Source organism: Callorhinus ursinus, unplaced genomic scaffold, assembly GCF_003265705.2.
Source record: "Callorhinus ursinus isolate GAN/ISIS: 27379988/994484 unplaced genomic scaffold, GSC_fseal_2.0 scaffold3, whole genome shotgun sequence".
NCBI classification, from domain to species: Eukaryota; Metazoa; Chordata; class Mammalia; order Carnivora; family Otariidae; genus Callorhinus; species Callorhinus ursinus.
The window spans coordinates 28,993,904-29,012,166 of record NW_027397065.1 but is presented as its reverse complement, the minus strand read 5'-3'; the positions used below and the strand labels follow the sequence as shown (position 1 = coordinate 29,012,166).

General features: G+C 41.1%; 1 long non-coding RNA gene across 2 annotated transcripts in view; it reads right to left on the bottom strand.

Annotated features, from left to right (window-relative positions):
* Positions 1-1,126: 1,126 nt before the first annotated feature.
* The window catches only part of LOC141371880 (uncharacterized), a 46,372-nt gene continuing 29,235 nt past the window's right edge, over positions 1,127-18,263 (bottom strand). The window contains exons 3-4 of one of the 2 annotated variants that reach the window (XR_012377170.1): positions 15,413-15,557; positions 1,127-1,980 (exon numbers count right to left, since the gene is read on the bottom strand). This is a non-coding gene — a long non-coding RNA (uncharacterized lncRNA). The remainder of the gene's footprint in view (positions 1,981-15,412; positions 15,558-18,263) is intronic. The other variant, XR_012377171.1, reaches the window with a different exon arrangement.

Genomic DNA, 18,263 nt, shown 5'->3' with positions numbered 1-18,263 from the left:
TTCTACCTACCTCTGGTAACAGCATCTGAATTTTCTTGAGGAATCACATCCAGCACACTCCACCACCCGCCACCTCAGTCCACGTGATTTGGGTGGTACTGATAGGCCTGGCGGGGGTGGGGTGCAGGGGAGGAACGCAAAATGGAATAGTCCCCCTATTTTGAACTGGCAGAAGAACAACTGTGGTTCACCCTAGGCTCTCCTCAGCTGCAGGGCCCAGGTCCCCATGTTCTGCTCTGCCTGTGCCCTTGAGAAATAAACACAGCTGCCAGAAAACAGGACGCTTCAGCTATGGCTAATCCTCAGCCACAAGACAAGCAGGAACTCAGAGGTGCCCTGCGATGCAAAGTGTTTTCCAAAAACGTCAGCAAATACACAGAGCAAGGAGGGAGGGGAGAGCACACTGCAAATACACAATCAGGCTTCAGAGCATGAATAAAGGCTGAACACACAGACCAGCGCCAACCTTCTGGACGCCCACCTCCCACTTCCCTGCGGCCTTGCCTCCACTGCCCTCTAGTGGCCAGACAGGGACACGCCCGCGGGTTTAAACGGAGTTCCCAGGGCAGGAAGGAGGTAAAGGGGGGGCTCCTGTGAGGGAGGATCACAGGGCTTGGAGCCTCCCAAAGAAACCAGATCCCGTCCTCTCCATCCCTCAGCCACTGGCCTCGTTCAGCCTCTCCTTCACCTCTCCCTGGCACCTCTGCAACAACCTCTCCTCACTGGTTTTGATAAAAATAATAAACAGCCTAGCGAATGCTGTGCTGAGCGCTTACACACATTATCTCTGAATTCTTACAACACTCTCTGGAGGTGGGCAGTGTCCCGCCTAGAGATGAGGAAACACACAGAGGCTCACACGAGTTAGGAAACTTATCAAATGCTACATGGTACCTACAAGTGGAAAAGAGTACTGACCACTGATGGGTTGAGTTTTTTGAGGAAGAGAGGGATAAAACATTCTGAAATTGATTGTGGTGATGATTGTGCAGCTCTGTGAAAATACAAAAACCCACTGAATTGTATTGCATGTGTTAGCTTCCTATTGCGGCTGTAACAAATGACGCCTCAGCGGCTTCAAACAACACCAATTTATTCATTCATAGTCTGAAGGCCAAAAGTCTAAAATCAAGGTGTTGGCAGGTCTGTGTTCCTTCTGGAAGCCCAGTGAGGCATCTATTTCCTTGCCTTTTCCATCTTATTGAGGCTGCCTGTACTCCTTGGCAATTGGCCTCTTCCTGTATCTTCTGTGTATGTCACTTAAACCCCACCTCACATTCCACCTGACCACCTTCTCCACAGCCCAGAACACGGCCACCACCTCTGCTTTGTTCCAAGCTGCAGCACCCCTTCTCACAGGTCCTCCCCCCGACAATCACCCCCTCTGTATTCAAGACTTGCACTGAGTCCACCTCCTCTCCCTTCAATCCTTTCCCAGGCTTCTCTGCTAACAGGAGCTTTACCCTCCTCCTACTCTTACTTCCCCCGCTGGTGTGCACGGCTCTGAGGCTCCACGTGTCCACGTGCACACATAGCCATCACGGCCCCGAACAGACTGCAACAGAAAGCAGATGCAGTATTTCTCCTCTGAACCCCCCACCACGCCCGAGTGTGACAGAGAAGTCTCCTCTCTTCATTCCCATCATTGCAGAGTCCATGATGAACGGGGCTCGCTCAGCTCCGGCATTTAGAGCCAAGAAAGCTGACAGACCACTGCCACGTCTCCGCAGCCAGCCCGTGTTCTCCTTAGAAGCTGCTCCTCCTTGAGGAGAAGGGATGTGCTAAGCATCTCCTGCATGCCAGGGGCTGTGCCGGACCCTTTACAAACATGTCATGTCCTTTGATTCTCCAAACAACCCAAGGAGAGGAGGATTTGCCATCCGCACGTTATGGATGAGGAAAGTGGACTCTGAACCATCACTGCTGGAACCGGATTCAAAGCCCGTTCCGCTCACCCACGAAGCCAGCCTTCTTTTCACTCTATTGCAGGGTCAGAGGGAGCAAAGAAGGCAATACTTACCCACACATAGGTGTTTCTGAGTGTGCAAGGCACTTCTAGGTGTGCGATCTCTACTCCCCTTCTGAAAGATAGGACTTACCTTTTAACCCTGTGCATGGGCTTTTTCCCTTCCAAAGAAGGAAGACATTTCGAGGTCCCTTTTGTGATTAAAACCCTTAGGGAGTAAAATACATCTTTGAAACAGGAAAGGGAGTAAGGGCTTAAATAAAAGGCCACTGACACATCACACCCAACCAGCTCATAATACACACACACACACACACACACACACACACACACACACACACTCCTCTAGTACCGCCCAGAACTGGTCTCTCCTGCTTCTTCTGCTGGTATTCCACACTGCACTCTTCTACTGAGGAGAGCTTATCCTGCTCTCCTTGGAACTTACTGCTTCAGGCTCACTGAATGTCGCTGCCTCTGGCTAGGACTCTGCCTCTCTGCTCTGGTCTCCCAATTGCCCACACCAGGCCCTCTGCCAGGATCCCAGTGACTCAGCTTCATCCCCACACAGGTTAGCATGAAGGAACTAATCCACAAGGCACAGGCATATATCTCACACCTAATATTTGAGGTTTTATTCATTTATTTGAGAGAGAGTGAGAGCAAGAGAGGACACACACACAGAGGGAGAGAGAGAAGCAGACTCCCCACTGAGCAGGGAACCCAATGTGGGGCTCAATCCCAGTATCCTGGGATCATGACCTGAGCCAAAGGCAGATGCTTAACCAACTGAGCCACCCAGGCGCCCCCCTTACATCTAATATTTGTCATGATAAATGGGTTCATCCTTCCCTGGATTTTAGGCTACAAAGATACTTGGGTCTCAGCAAAAGACTAGGAATAACACCAAAAAACAAAGCAAAATAAAACAAAACAAAATGCCATCCTTCCTAGCTTACTAGCTAAAAATTTAGAGGAGAAATGATAGGATATGCCTAGGGTGACCAATCAATAAATAGCCAGATGTGGGGTACCTGGGTGGTTAAGCGTCTGACTCTTGATTTCAGCTCAGGTTGTGGTCTCAGGATCATGGGATTGAGCCCTTGTCGGACTCCATGTTCAGCAGGGAGCCTGCTTAAGAATCTCTCATCCGCCCCCTTCCTGGGCTCTTTCCCTCTGCTCCTCCCTCCTCCACCCCCCCCCCCCCCACTGCACACTCTCTCTCTAAAAATAAAATAAATGAATAAATAGCAATATGTGACTGTAAAGAAATTGGACAACTGACCAAACTGTAGAGTTCTGAGTCTGAGTCACTGTATAGCATTTCTCTGGCAGAGCCTCAAGCTCCAAACTCTTTCTTGGCTGCTCTCGAGGGCTGCATATCAAGCCACCTAGGATTCTGTAGGCAAAGAAAGAGGTGGTGGACCCTGACCCTGACAGCCACAAGCTGAGGCTTTCTTCACTGATGTGTGTATTAATAATTTTCCTGTTGGCGGATGCCTGGGTGGCTCAGTTGGTTAAGCAACTGCCTTCGGCTCAGGTTGTGATCCTGGAGTCCCAAGATTGAGTCCCACCTCGGGTTCCCGGCTCAGGGGGGAGTCTGCTTCTCCCTCTGACCCTCTCCCCTCTCATGCTCTCTCTCTCTCTCTCTCTCTCTCTCAAATAAATAAATAAAATCTTTTAAAAAATGTTTTTTCCTGTTGCTATAATTGCTCCTTTAGTTAAAGGTGATGGATCTCTTCTTAAGTGACAAGGGACAAGGTTTGCTACTTTTGCCAATTACACATCCAGAAAAAGAAAATAAAAGAATCCATATTGATGGGAAATTGCTGTTAATAGATCAAATAATACCTGGACCAAACCCTTGAAACCACCAACAGAATTAAGTCTGCAGAAAGCCACATAGCCCATAGTTAAAGATTATTGGGAAAAAACACAGGATGCTTTGCTTAAGAGAATGACAATGTAGCCCAAGGGAATAAGAAATAAAATAGGCTGCACAGTCATCATAGTCACAAAGGTGAAGGGCCTCTGTGCTTGCTAACAAAAATAGCACACATTGCTGAGATGTTTTGCCAACCCAACAGGGAAAGGAACCACTCACCACCCGACCACAATCTTGATGAAACAAAATACACTAGCACCAGAAAGACAAGTCAATCAATCTTGAAGTTTACCCAATCTCTGGCCAATCAGAAGAACCCATGACCCCAAGCCCTTACCCTTGACTTTTACCCTTAAAAATCCTCATTTGCAAGCCATTGGGGAGTTTGGGACTGTTCTGGGAGGTGCCACACCAATAAATAAGCCTATCTTTGTGTACTGCAAAAGCTCAGTGTCAGTTTGTTGTTGTTGTTGTTGTTGTTTTTTAAATTGGCTTGCTGCTCATCAGCAAGACAAACTCTCCTTTGGTTTGGTTACACCCTTTGCATCTCCCAGTGCCAAGGGGATATACACAGAAATGCAGCAACAGCAGGCATCAGAATGGTGGATAACTGCAAAAGCAAGAACAAAGGGGTGCCTGGGTGGCTCAGTCATTAAGCGTCTGCCTTAGGCTCAGGTCATGGTCCCAGGGTCCAGGGATCAAGCCCCACATCTGGCTCCCCGCTGAGCGGGGATCCTGCTTCTCCCTCTGCCTGCTGCTCCCCCTGCTTGTACGTGTTCCCTCTCTCCTGTCAAATAAATAAATAAAATCTTTAAAAAAAAAAAAAAAAGCAAGAACCAAAACATCTCAGTTTCCTTTCATTGACCTTTCACAGAAACATGAGAATAAGTGCTCCCCCAACATCTGAACAGCAATATCCTGCCAACATAAAGTGGTAGTGAGCTAGTTTACAACATTCTTCAGGAAAGGTGGGAAGGAGCTGTTCTCAGGGCAGGAGCAAAGTCAGTACTCAGCCTGGAGACATGGCTCCAGAGCTCACTAACCTGGGCCAATAGTCAACTTCTCAGAGCCATGGTTTACTCATCTGTAAAATGAGAATGGCCATACTTGCAGAGACAGCTTAGCGCATTGCAATAGAAGAATACAGACATTTGGGGGCACCTGTGTAGCTCAGTCAGTTAAGTGTCCAACTCTTGATTTTGGCTAAGGTCATGATCTCAGGGTCATGGGATCAAACCCCATGTTGAGCCCCACGTTGAGCCCTGCATCAAGCTCAGTGTTGGGCTCCATGCTCAGTGGGGAGTCTGCTTGAGACTCTTTCCCTCTACCTCTGCCCCTCCCCTCCATGCTCTCTCTCTCTCAAAAAAAAATAAATCTTTTTTTTAAGATTTTATTTATTTATTTGACAGAGAGAGAGAGACAGCGAGAAAGGGAACACAAGCAAGGGGAGTGGGAGAGGGAGAAACAGGCTTCCCACAGAGCAGGGAGCCCTATGCGGGACTCAATCCCAGAACCCTGGGATCATGACCTGAGCCGAAGGCAGCCACTTAACCAACTGAGCCACCCAGGGGTGCCCCAAAATAAATCTTTTTTTTTTAAAAAGAAGAAAATGATTTTAGAGAAACCTGATTCTGAATACTGTCACTTACAGTGTAACCTTGAGTTACTGAATTTCTCCAAAGCCATAAAATGGTGATAATAATTGAGTTTGAGCGAGATCTGTTGGGACAAATGGGTAGCAGCTTATATAAAGTGCTTATTACAGTCTGAGCACATAAGACATGCCCAATAAATGCAAATGATCTATTAACAGTTACTGGATTTTGCTTATATTTTGGCTACAATAATTGCTTACAATTGTATTGAATACTTCCCATGATTTATCTTATCATACTTGCTTTGTCTACCCCTCAAAAGATTTTTATGAAGATAAAACAAACCAATATATATTTTTATATGCAAATATGAGCACAGGAAAAGTCCTAAAAGGATATACACTAAAATGTAGTGGTTATCTCATAGAGCTATGATTTTTGTCTTATTTTTGCTTACCTTCCTTTTCAAACTTTTCTCAAGCTTCACTTATGCATATTTTGGTTTTGGTTTCTTTTATATGCCAAAATGCTAAAAAATAAACAAACCTACATGACCATTTCTTTTGGAGGTAAGAGATAACAAAAGCTTTGCTTTCTCTTAGGAACTGGTATGTGTTTTTCTTTTTATTTATTTATTTATTTTAAAGATTTTATTTTTAAGTAATCTCTCACCCAACATGGGGCTCAAACTCACAGCTCCAAGATCAAGAGTTGCATGTTCCACTGACTGAGCCAGCCAGGCACCCTGTATTTTTCTTTTTAATAGTAAGAGTTAGCTAACTGGCTTATACCCTCTTTGCTTTGCCAGGGGAACTCAAAGCCAAATTTTTATTATTTTTTTTCAGAGCCAATTTTTTAATTCAATCATTCAATTAGGTCCTTAACTCTTTGTATACTTCTCTTCAATTTCTCTGCCTGCCCCAGTTTTGACTTTCTATTCTAACTTGTATTTATCTTACCTTGATTTTATATTTCTTATTTATATTTTACTACTTTTCTCAGTGTTTATCATAAGCCACCATAAACCCCTTATAGAATGAGTCCTGGTATATATACACACACATAAACAACTGATAACTTTAAGGATTGCTATAGCCCATGTACTTCATTTCACATTTCATGCATTCCACAGAGTTCTTGGTTACAACATTAATGACAGAATTATAGTAATCTTTAAACTCTATTTCTGATATAAAAAAAAATGTAGGGGCATCTGCATGGCTCAGTTGGTTAAATATCTGACTTTGGCTCAGGTCATGATCTCAGGATCGTGAGACTGAGCCCTGCATGGAGCCCACTTAAGATTCTCTCTCTCTCTGCCTCTGCCCTTCCCCCTTGCCCCTCTCTCTCAGTAAATAAATAAATATAAAAATTTTTTTAAAAATGCAAAACCACGGGCACCTGGGTGGCTCAGTTGGTTGGGCGACTGTCTTCGGCTCCGGTAATGATCCTGGAGTTCCAGGATCGAGTCCCACATCAGGCTCCCTGCTCAGCAGGGAGTCTGCTTCTCCCTCTGACCCTCCCTCCTCTCATGTGCTCTCTCTCTCATTCTCTCTCAAATAAACAAATAAAATCTTTAAAAAAAATAAAAAATTAAAAAAATGCAAAACCACAAAATCTCCCTGTAATGACAAAATTTTAAAAAGCCTTAGAATTGGGTCAATTTTCCTCACTGATATGAGGAATTCTTAATCTCAGGAAACAAACTGAGGGTTGCTGGAGTGGTGGGGGTGGGAGGGAGGGAGTGGCTGGGTGATAGACATTGGGGAGGGTATGTGCTATGGTGAGCGCTGTGAATTGTGCAAGACTGTTGAATCACAGATCTGTACCTCTGAAACAAATAATGCAATATATGTTAAGAAAAAAAAAGAAGAAGAAGATAGCAGGAGGGGAAGAATGAAGCGGAGTAAGTTGGAGGGGGAGACGAACCATGAGAGACGATGGACTCTGAAAAACAAACTGAGGGTTCTAGAGGGGAGGGGGGTGGGGGAATGGGTTAGCCTGGTGATGGGTATTAAAGAGGGCACATTCTGCGTGGAGCACTGGGTGTTATGCACAAACAATGAATCATGGAACGCTACATCAAAAGCTAATGATGTAATGTATGGTGATTAACATAACAATAAAAAATTTTTTAAAAAAGAATTGGGTCAATTTTATTAAATGCTCAATTCTCAAAATTATATATATTATATATTTTATATTTCTATAATTATTAAATTTATATATAGTGTATATTTTATAACATATACAATTTTGAGTATATCTTTTTTAATTTTAAAAACTCCACACTTATGCCTCCCCTTACCTACCCACTCTACTAAACTTTGATACATGCAAGCAGTAGCAAGCCCAACAAAATCACTTCTGAGGAAAGACGTCAGAGGCACTAATAAAACCACTCTCTCAAAACCCCGGAATAGAATTTCAAGTGGTCCTCAATCAGAACCTAATGCTGCAGCCGGCCAATCATCCCACAGTAACTTTATGCCACCGTTCTCAAGCGAGGGGCCTCCCTCAGGCTGGGGAAACAGGAAGTTGGCAATTTCCTACTCCTGGAAAAGATATTCAGGCAGCTAATTTATAAATACTTAAGATGCCCACCAACTCCAAGAGAACAGATCAAATAACACAAAGGAAGGCCTCTACAAGCACCTTTTCTCTCTACATCAGGGCCTCCCATCAGGAGTCAATAGGAAGCCCAAACAGCTTCACAGTCCCTGCTGCCCGAATGCTGCCATATTTACTATCTTTGTCATCACTGGCAAACACCAGCAGAGGCCTTTTGGGGTGCCAACGGGCACCATGGTCAGAGACCCACACTACATTTCTCAGCTTGTCTCTATGGAAATCAACACAGAAAAACCAATAAATTATGTTAATAATAAAAATGTGCATTAAGTATTTGCCTACATTAACTGATTTAACCTGCTTAATAACTCTATAAGATAGAGACAACATTACTTCATTTTACAGAGAACACTGAGACAGAGAGAGAGCACAAGCCAGTAGGTGACAGAGCAAGACCTGAATGTAGGCCAGTTAACTTAAGAGCTTATGCTCTGAACCCCGATTCTCTATTTCCTGGGAAAACAGTAAGAGCAGCTGATGTTTGTGAAGCACCCCTTATGAATCACATTAATTCTATTTTATTGAATGCCAATGACAACCCAGAAAGGCAGTTTTCTTTTTAAATTTCTAACTGCAAACAGTAGAATTAGCTTTTTTTCATGTATAGTTCTATGAGATTTTAAACATGCATGTATTTTTATAACCACTGCCACAGATAGGATATAGAATAATCTCAACCAAGGAAAGAACTCCCTTGCAGATAACCCTTTGTATTCAAACCCCTAACCCTAACACCTGGTAACCACTCATCTGGTCCCTGTGCCTGTATTTTTTCCCTCTTCCAGAATGTCATACTCACAAAATATTATGTAACCTTTTGAGACAAGGTTTTTTCACTTAACTAACACACCAAAGATTCATCCATGTCATTGTGTGCCTCGATAGTTCATTCCTCTTCATTGCTAAGTAGTATTTCACTGTGTGAATATACCACAGCTAGTTTATCCATCCACTGACAGACATTTGGGTGGTTTCCAGTTTTTGACAACTGTAGAGTTACTCTGCTATAAACACACATACACACACACACACACACACGTGCGCGCGTGCACAGAGATGTTTGTGTAAACATAAGTTTTCATTTTTCTGGGATAAATCCCTAGAAGTAGAATTTCTAGGTCACACGATAAATATATGTTTAACTTGTTGAAACAACTGCCAAGCTGTTTTCCAAAATGGCAGTACCCTCTTGCATTCCTACGAGAAATGTGTCCCAGTTACTCAGCATCAGCACTTCGTGTTGTCAGTATTTTTTAATTTAGCCATTCTAATGAGTATGTAATATTTCATTGTAGTTTTAAACATTACTAATGATGTTGAGCACCTTTCAGTTGCTTATTTGCCATCTTTATATCCTCTATCCTGAAAAGTCTGTTCAAATCTTTTGCCCACTTTTTAAATTGGTTTGGTAAAGTTTTATTGAGTCTGAGAGTTGTTTTTTTTTTTTTAAGATTTTATTTATTTATTTAACAGAGAGAGACAAAGCAAGAGAGGGAACACAAGCAGGGGGAGTGGGAGAGGGAGAAGCAGGCTTCCCACTGAGCAGGGAGCCCAACACGGGGCTCAATCCCAGGACTCTGGGATCATGACCTGAGACGAAGGCAGACACTTAATGACTGAGCCACCCAAGCACCCCGACTTTTGAGAGTTCTTTATGTACTTTAAACAAATGATTTTTCTTATGTGTGTTTGCAAATATTTTCTCGCAATATGGGGCTGGTTTTCTACTCTCTTAACAGTGTTATTGCAAAGCAAGAGTTTTTCATTTTCACTAGGTCTAATATATCAACTCTTACTTTATGGATCAATAATTGTGTTACCCTATCTAAGAAATATTTACCTAACTCAACAGGAAAAAGATTTTCTGCTATATTTCTAAGAGCTTCATAGTTTTCTCTCCTACACTTATGTCTATCATCCATTTGGAGTTAATTTTTGTAGGCAACAGAGGTGTAGGTCAAGGCTCACCTTTTTGCATGTGGATAGTCCAGCACCATTTGCTAAAGACTGTCCTTTGTCCATTGGACTGCCATTGCACTTTTTTTTTTAATTTTTTTTATTGTTATGTTAATCACCATATATTACATCATTAGTTTTTGATGCAGTGTTCCATGATTCATTGTTTGTTCATAACACCCAGTGCACCATGCAAAACGTGCCCTCCTCAATACCCATCACCAGGCTAACCCATCCCCCCACCCCCCTACCCTCTAGAACCCTCAGTTTGTTTTTCAGAGTCCATCATCTCTCATGGTTCGTCTCCCCCTCTGACATACTCCCCTTTTCTTCCTCTGCTGTTATCCTCTTCTTTTCCTTTTTTCTTAAAATATGTTGCGTTATTTGTTTCAGAAGTACAGATCTGTGATTCAACAGTCTTGCACAATTCACAGCGCTCACCGTAGCACATACCCTCCCCAATGTCTATCACCCAGCCATCCCATCCCTCCCACCCCCAACCACTCCAGTAACACTCAGTTTGTTTCCTGAGATTAAGAATTCCTCATATCAGTGAGGTCATGTGATACATGTCTTTCTCTGATTGACTTATTTCACTCAGCATAACTCCCTCCAGTTCCATCCACGTCGTTGCAAATGGCAAGATCTCATTCCTTTTGATGGCTGCATAATACTCCATTGTGTATATATACCACATCTTCTTTATCCATTCATCTGTCGATGGGCATCTTGGCTCTTTCCACAGTTTGGCTATTGTGGACATTGCTGCTATAAACATTGGGGTACACGTACCCCTTCGGGTCCCTACGTTTGTATCTTTGTGGTAAATACCCAGTAGTGCAATTGCTGGATCGAACGGTAGCTCTAATTTCAACTGTTTGAGGAACCTCCATACTGTTTTCCAGAGGGGTTGCACCAGCTTGCATTCCCACCAACAGTGTAGGAGGGTTCCCCTTTCTCCACATCCCCGCCAACATCTGTCGTTCCCTGACTTGTTCATTTTAGCCATTCTGACGGGTGTGAGGTGGTATCTCATTGAAGTTTTGATTTGGATTTCCCTGATGCCGAGTGATGTTGAGCACTTTTTCATGTGCCTGTTGGCCATTTGGATGTCTTCTTTGGAGAAATGTCTGTTCATGTCTTCTGCCCATTTTTTGATTGGATTATTTGTTCTTTGGGTGTTGAGTTTGATAAGTTCTTTATAGATTTTGGATACTAGCCCTTTATCTGATATGTCGTTTGCAAATATTTTCTCCCATTCTGTCGGTTGTCTTTTGGTTTTGTGGACTGTTTCTTTTGCTGTGCAAAAGCTTTTTATCTTGATGAAATCCCAATAGTTCATTTTTGCCCTGGCTTCCCGTGCCTTTGGCGATGTTTCTAGGAAGAAGTTGCTGCGGCTAAGGTCGAAAAGGTTGCTACCTGTGTTCTCCTTTAGGATTTTGATGGACTCCTGTCTCACGTTTAGGTCTTTCAACCATGCCATTGCACTTTTGTCAAAAATCTGTTGATTCTATGATTTTATATTGTATATATATTTCACTTGTCTATATGACTTTCCTTTTACTAATATCATGCTGTGTTGACAACGTTGCTTTACAGTATATCCTAAAAACAGGTAGTGAAATCCTCCAACTGTTTGTTTTTCAAAACTCTTTTGGCTTTCTAGTTCCTTTCCATATAAATTTTAGAATCAGCTATATCTACAAAGAAGCTGTCTTAGTCCTTTCAGGCTGCTTTAACAGAATATCACAGACCGGGTGACTTACAAACAACAAAAATGTATTTCTCTCAGCTCTGGAGGCTGGGAAGTCCAATATCAAGAACCTGTAGATTCAGCGTCTGGTGAAAGCTGCTTCCAGTTTCATAGACGGCTGTCTCTTTGCCGTGTCCTCACGTGGCAGAAGAGGCAAAGGAGCTCTCTGGAGTGTCTTGTAAGGGCACTAATCCCATTCATGAGGGCTCCACACTAATGACCTAATCCCTTCCCAAAGGCCCCACCTCCAAATACCATCACACTGAGGATTAGGTTTCAACATATGAATTGTGGGAGAGTTGGGAGCATAAATATTCATTATATAGAAGAAGCTTTCTGGGACTTGGGATTGCTTTAAATCCTTAGGTCAGGGGCGCCTGGGTGGCTCAGTCGTTAAGCGTCTGCCTTTGGCTCAGGTCATGATCTCAGCATCCTGGGATCAAGCCATTGGGGCTCTCTGCTCAGCAACAAGTCTGCTTCTCCCTCTCCCTCTGTGATCTCTCTCACTTTTGCTCTCTCTCAAATAAATAAATAAAATCTTTTTAAATCAATCAATCAATCAATCAATCAATCAATCTTTAGATGAGTTTAGGGAGAATTAACAATATTGAGTCTTCCAACTCATGAACACAATATGTTTCCATATTTGTCCAGGCTTTCTTTAATTAGTGTTTGGTAAGGTTTTAATTTCAATCTCACTATATAAATAAATAGGTGATTTAACTAAGGTCATACTTTGTAGTGGAGCCAACATTCTGAAATAAGTTCCATCTGCCTCCAAGGACATACTTCTTTCCACTAAACCACACTGCCTTGCAAATAGATTGTTTTTTACCAATATTTTATTTCTTTGGTTCATTGAAATAATATATGATTTTTCCCCAAGCTATTACTCCTTCAGCTGTTTTTTATATCAGGTTTATGATTAAAATTAAAATAGAAAAATGTTTATAGTATGCTGTTAAGTTAAAAAATGCAGGATATAAAATTTTATCTACTATATGATCCCAACTACATCAAAAATACATATACAGAAAAAAATTAAAATATATTAAAATGTTTAATGCTTCTGACATAGGCAGGCCAGGTCGAAGGATCCAGAGCAGGTCCCACAGAACCAGCCAAGAGGATACTTGGTTTCCCATAGGATAGAATCAAATACAAGCCAGGAGGAAGTGAGAGCAGAGTTTATTGAATAGCTAAGTGATAGAATATAGCAGACAAAGTGGCTGGGAGACTCAGAAAGGGAGAAGTGAGTCTCCCTGTCACTTGGGGTTAGGGGTTTATATTGGAAAAGGATCCAGGGTATGTGTTCCTTCAGGAATCCAGGGTAGGGTCCAATCAAAGGCAAATGTCAGGTGAACAATAGTTGTTATTCCATAAATCACCGAAGTTAGGGGGTATTGACACCCATGTCAACTGAGGTTTGTTCAAAGCTAATGTCCTGGAACATGCTCAGGACCTGATTCTTCTTAGAAGTTATCAGGTGTATGGGGGCCTATGACAAAACTCAGAGAATGATTAACTTTCTTGCATCCACCTCAGAGTGGGAACATAGCTTCTTTGGTTTACTCAGATGCAAGATGAAATATAGAACATAAGTAAATGGGGCCTAGCAGAGAAACAGTAGAGATGGAGCCTTTCCAAAATGGAGTCCCTTCAGTTTCCCTATCTCAATTCTGAGTTATAGAGCGGTGGGTAATTGTTAATTTCTTCTTTATATCTATCAGCATATCTAAATGTGCTACAATGAGCAAATATAATTTTTTTTGCAAATATAATTTCTACTACTTAAAATAACATATGAAGACATGCTCACTGCACAAGATTGATACAAGAAAAATGCTTTATCTGAAACTACTGAGATGATCATGTGGGTTTTGACCTTGATTTTATTAATATGGTATTACAGTGATTGATTTTCATATGTTGAACAAACCTTGCATTCCTGGGATAAATCCCATTTAGTCATGGATATAATCCTTTTATACATTGCTATTTTCAGTTTGCTAGTATTTTGTTGAGGATTTTTGCATCTAGATTCACAGGAGAAATTGGTCAATAGTTTTCCTTTCTTGTGGTGTTTTTCTCTGGCTTTGGTATCATGTAATACTGGCCTCATAGAAAGAGTTGGGAAATATTCCCTTTGCTTCTATTTTTCAGAAGAGTTTGGGAAAAATTGATGTTAATTCCTAAATGTTTGGTAGAACTCACCAGTGAGGCCATTTGGAAGTAGGTTTCTCTTTATGGAAGGTTTTGATTATTAATTCAATGTTTTTGTTGTTATACGTCTATTCAAGGTTTCTATTTTTCCTTGAATCAATTTCAGTAGTTTGCATGTTTCTAAGAACTTATCATCTACGTTAGTTAATTTGTTGGCATACAGTTGTTTCATAGTATTCCTTGTAATTCTTTTTATTTCTATACTGTCAGTAGTAATGTCCGGAATTTCATTTCTGATGTTAGTAACTTGATCTTCTCTCATTTATGCTTGGTCATTCTAGCTAAAACTTTGTCAACTTTGTTTTGAAGAACAGACTTCTGTTTTCTTTGTTTTCTTTATTGTTTTTCTATTCTCTATTTCATTTACTCCTATTACTCATTAATATGTCCTCCCTTCTGCTTACTTTGGGTTTACTTTGCTCTTTTCCAGTTTTTTAAAGTAGATTAAGTTATTGACTTGAGATTGTTCTTCTTTTCAATATAGATATTTACAGCTATAGATTCGTCTCTAAGCAATGCATTAGCTGTATCCCAACAGTAATTAACCTTAAATATAAGAATTTCAAGTTTTTTATTATTAAAAATTTTTAAATATAGTTTGAAATTTTTTAAGAGTATAACATTCCCTAAAACAATAAAGCCGTATTGAAAAATAAAAGTCTGAGGGAATTCTTTTGTAAAATGAATACTCTTCTCTCAATTTTCCATTTTCAAGTTCTGTTTTGTTTTAGAGTTGTTTTTTTTAAGCAAAGCATAAGTATTTTGATAATTCCCTAAATTATGTGAGGAATATATTTGTTTAGGTTTATATATAGGAAAAAAATCAAACAAAATACACATTACTAGAGATGGTCTATAGATGATGATACCACAGGTAAGTCTTCATTTCTCCTACTCCTCTGTATTTAAAAAATGTCTTTATAATGGAAGAATTCAGTTATTAAAATATAAAATATTTTTCATAAATAACTTTCCTTGATACCTGATACTTTTCAAACTCTGCTCCCTTATTACTAGCAGTGACAGTCATAACATAAACCTGTCTTAAGGAGACAAATTCTTTCATGCTAATGCTGCTGAAGTAGCAATGTGCAGAGATGAAAACATATGACTCTTGGTAAGTCCTGATGACCAAGGATGAAAGATACAAAGTTCTCCTTAGGGTAGTGGGGGTTTCAGTCACCTGTCTCTATTCCAGCAACATCAATAAAATGATCTTCTGATGTTGATGCCTGAATTTTCCCATCATGGCTAAAATTGATGGTCCTCACAGACCAATCCGGCCCATAATACAGGGTGCAAAAAGGACACATTAGAATTCCTAAGGCATAAAGAATTAGAAGAAGGCATCCAGGATAGAATAAAACTAATTATCCAATAAATAAAGTACTAGCAGATTTGCTTACCTAGAAATGCTTTGTACCACACTGACTCATCCACATCCCAGAGGCTGACCAAAGTATCTGCACTTCCTGTAGCGAAATACTTCTCCATGGGTCAAACCACATAGGAAGAGCATTAATGGACTGCACAGGCTTTGGTGCTATGTAGCTGAAAAACAAGACAGACAGCAGTAAAAGGGCTGTGACACTAAGAAGATAATAAGAACCCCTGAAGAAAACCAAAGTAAAACCAAAGAACCCCTGAAGAAAACCAAAGTAAATAGAACAAATACCAAAAACCATAATTCAAGAAAGCTTTACCAAAAAAAAAAAAAAAAAAGATTTCAAGCTACATATTGAAAGAGCACACCACTTACCTGAGAATGTGAACCCAAAACAACCAACATCAAGGCATAAACTAATAAAATTACTAAACTTTAGGGACTCCTGGGTCGCTCAGTCAGTTTAGCGACTGACTTGACATCAGCTCAGGTCATGATCTCAGTGTTGTGAGATCAATTCCCATGTTGAGCCCTGTGTGGGGCTTCACACTGGGCGTGGAACCTGCCCAAGATTCTCTCCCTCTCCTTCTGCCCCTCCCCCTGTTCGTGTTCTCTCTCTCAAAAAAAAATTTACTAAACTTTAAAGGAAAGGCCTTTTAGCATCTAGGCAAAAAAAGCAGATGTTTTTGAGGGACAGTATTAAACTACCACCAGAATTTTTGACAGCAACACTTTATGCCCCGTATCTATGCAGGAAAAAAATTGAGAAACATGTTTAAGATATACAAGGCGAAAAATGTGAGTCAAGGACTTCTATATGCTGCAAAACTTATTTTCAAGTGTAAAGGGCACAAATGAACTTTATTAGCAATAAGGAAGAAGTCAGGGCGCCTGGGTGGCTCAGCTGTTAAGCATCTGCCTTCAGCTCAGGTCATGATCCCAGGGACCTGGGATAGAGCCCCACATCAGGCTCCCTGCTCAGCGGGGAGTCTGCTTCTCCCTCTCACACTCCCCTTGCTTGTGTTCCCTCTCTCGCTGTGTCTCTCTCTGTCAAATAAATAAATAAAATCTTAAAAAAAAATAATGAGGAAGAAGTCAGGGACTATGATCCCCATGAGGCCTTCCTGAGGAATCTTATCTGGAACTTAATTTGAGCCTCAATAAGATTAATAATTAAAATAGAATAAAACATGGGGCGCCTGGGTAGTTCAGTCCATTAAGTGTCTGCCTTCGGCTCAGGTCATGATCCTGAGGTCCCGGGATTGAGTACCATGTTGGGCTCCCTTCCCATGGGGGAGTCTGCTTCTCCCTCTGCCCCTCACCCAGTTTGTGGTCTCTCTCGCTCACACTCTCTTTCTCAAATAAATAAATAAAATCTTTTTAAAAAGATAAAATAGAATAAAACATATTAAATATGCTTAAAGACATGAGTTCATAATACATTTTTTTAAAGATTTTATTTATTTATTTGAGAGAGAGAGAATGAGAGTAGAAAGCACAAGAGGGAAGAGGGTCAGAGGGAGAAGCAGACTCCCTGCTGAGCAGGCAGCCCAATGCAGGACTTGATCCCGGGACTCCAGGATCATGACCTGAGCCGAAGGCAGTCGCTTAACCAACTGAGCCACCCAGGCGCCCCATAATACGTTTTTTAAAAACTACCCAATCATATTCGGAGGTGAGAGAGAGAAAATTTCTTACCTTGAGAACTGATAAAGAGAAAGAATCAAACATTTATCTAACCTTTCGAAACAAAATGCACCACTGAGTAACCAAATAGGAGGAAACATCTATATATAGAAGCATTCCTACAAATAAATTAAAAAGAAATTTAAAAATTATATAGATATAGCATGTCATTATTTTGCAACCCCAAATTAATGATCTAGGCGGTGAGCACTAACAATTGCAAGCATCACACACACAAAAAGAGACAACCGGACATAACAAGCCTCTGATAAAAGTAGATAACATCATCTATAGTTTGCCAAAGGGATTAAAACTAAGCCTGATCAAGCCTCTAGATATAGCTGCCAATGTTCAGAAAGCATCTAGGAGAGAGGAGCATGTCCGACCACACCAGAAGTATCGACTCTCTACAGGTCAAATGGTCTGGGTTTTTCCAAACGTAAATTATAAGGAAAATAAAGTGACAGAGGAGAAGCTTGTAGATTAAAAGAAGTTGACTTTGCTATCCTAGAGAAAAGGCCAGAGCTATCGCCTTCAAAGATTCATTCAAGATAGTCCTAGTCAGGGACGCCTGAGTGGCTCAGTTGGTTAAGCGTCTGCCTTTGGCTCAGGTCATGATCCCAGGGTACTGGAATCGAGTTCCACATCAGGCTCCTTGCTCAGTGGGGAGTGAGCTTCTCTTTCTCTCTCCCTCTGTGCTCGCTTGCGCTCTCTCTCTCTCAAATAAATAAGTAATATCTTTAAAAAAAGATGGTCTTTAGTCAGTAGAAGGGAACTACCATTTATGGATCACAAGTATGAGTTCAGCACATTCACCTACAAATTTCCCCTTTAGTCCTTACAATAACTGTCAGATACATTTTTAACCCCATTTTACAGATAGAGAAATGGAAGATAAGAGGGACTAGTCAAAGTTTCAAAGCTTTTAAGTGGAAGAGCAAAAATATGTCATGCAGTTTGACCCCAAAACCGCTTAATCTTTTACACAGGCATTAATCATTCACACATCGTATTCAGAATTTTTTTCTATCCACCATGAGCTATACTTTTCTTTATTCAATAATTTTTTTAAAGATTTTGTTTATTTATTTGACAGAGAGAGACACAGAGAGAGAGGGAACAAAAGCAGGGGGAGTGGGAGAGGGAGAAGCAGGCTTCCCACTGAGCAAGGAGCCTGATGCAGGGCT